Below are 1,649 nucleotides of genomic sequence, written 5' to 3'. Positions count from 1 at the left end.
ATCTCTGCATTCCCTGGGACTGCTGTCTGGGGGGTCTGCTTCCCCTAGGTCTTGTCTGAGCTGGTCTTGAGGGGGCTGGAAAGGACCAGTGCTTGGAGGGGCAATGTCTACTGAAATTCGGAGGCTGGACCTGCAAGAAGTCTGTCTGCATAGATTTAGCTTTTTCTTCCATCTTTTTTAAGACCTCTTCTGCCTTGGTGCCAAACAAATTGTCTTTGTTCAATGGTGCGTCCAATAGTTTTGATTTGACATGGTCTGGCAAGGTCTGTTCCTTAAGCCAAGCATGTCTTCTAAGTACAGAACCTGAGACTGCTGCCCTGCAGGATGCTTCTAGGGTGTCAAAGCCACATTGCAAGGTGTGTCTAGTAACTTGGCTTGCATTATGCATAAGCTCCTGTAATTCTTTATTTTCTGCACAAGCCAGAAAGGCAGATATTTTTTGTTTAAGGAGTTCCATAGTATGTTGCTGATATTTCAGCATGTGGAGATGACAATTTAGTGCTCTAATGGCAAGAGTTGCAGAGGTGTATAATTTTTTACCCCATCTGTCTAAAGCTTGGGAATCCCTGTCCGAGGGGGTGGGATTTTTAGCTGTGGTTGCTTTTATTCCTTTAGGTCCTTGGGAGATGACCTCTGGGTCAGCAGTAGGATTCTTGAAAAGAAATTTATGAGAGTCAGGGACTCTGTAGTACCTGTTAGGCTTCCTGAGAGCAGGAGGAAGGGTGTCAGGAATTAAACTGGATTCCATAAAAACATCATCCATAACCTCCAGGACAGGAGGAATGGCTAAAGATCTGTGCTGTGGTAAATCTAAGAATTCCCTGAGTCTCTTTTTAGACTGAGGATAGTCCTGACACTCCCATTGGAAATGCTCCCTTAAAGTATGTAGGGTTTCACCAAATGAAAAATCCTCTGGAGGAGAGGCAGAAGGAATGGATTCCTCTGCATCTGAATCCTCATAAGCAGAAAAGGATTGCATGTCTTCATATTCAGAAACCTCAGAGTCATCGGATTCCTAGTCAGATAAAACTACTGGGGACAAGTCTCTTTTTATTTTGGAAGGGGTAGGCTGGCTTCTCCTAATAGACAAGATAAGGTTTTCTGTCATTTTAAGCATTTGAGATTGAGGCATGGAAGCAGGTGCTTGAGCTTGGGTTGTCGTTTTTTTTTTAGGTGTAGTTTGTACCCTGGGCCTTAGAAACTCTGTAGTTTTAGAAAGAACTGAAGATGCAAAAGAAGTCATCGATTTGTGTCGAGAATCGGTAGTGCGAATAACTTCCTCGGAAGTCAGTGCCTGCTCAGCAGCTCCGGACCCATCCAAGGTAGAGACATCCACAGGATCCTTAGTTAAAGAGGAGTCTTGTGGCATACTGGACTCCGAACGGGTTTTGGTAGCGGCCTGTGAATCCACAGAAGCGGGCATCAGGAGCTGCAAAAGCGCCTCACTGAGGACCAGCGAACTGGTGACTAGCTTAACGGAAGCATCGTCGGCAATTTTGGACCTGTGCAGTCAGTCTCTGTCTTTATCCTTACATTTTTTCAGAAGATCGGTAGATGGAGATCGAGAGTGAAAATATTTAGTTACAATAAGGGCCCGATGACATATAGTTCTGGCGTTGAACAAAGCACAAAACTGACAGCGAGGGACA

Source organism: Protopterus annectens, chromosome 9.part0 (assembly GCF_019279795.1).
Source record: "Protopterus annectens isolate FY-2018-M chromosome 9.part0, PAN1.0, whole genome shotgun sequence".
In the NCBI taxonomy this organism is placed as follows: Eukaryota; Metazoa; Chordata; order Ceratodontiformes; family Protopteridae; genus Protopterus; species Protopterus annectens.
This window is presented reverse-complemented; position numbering follows the sequence as displayed.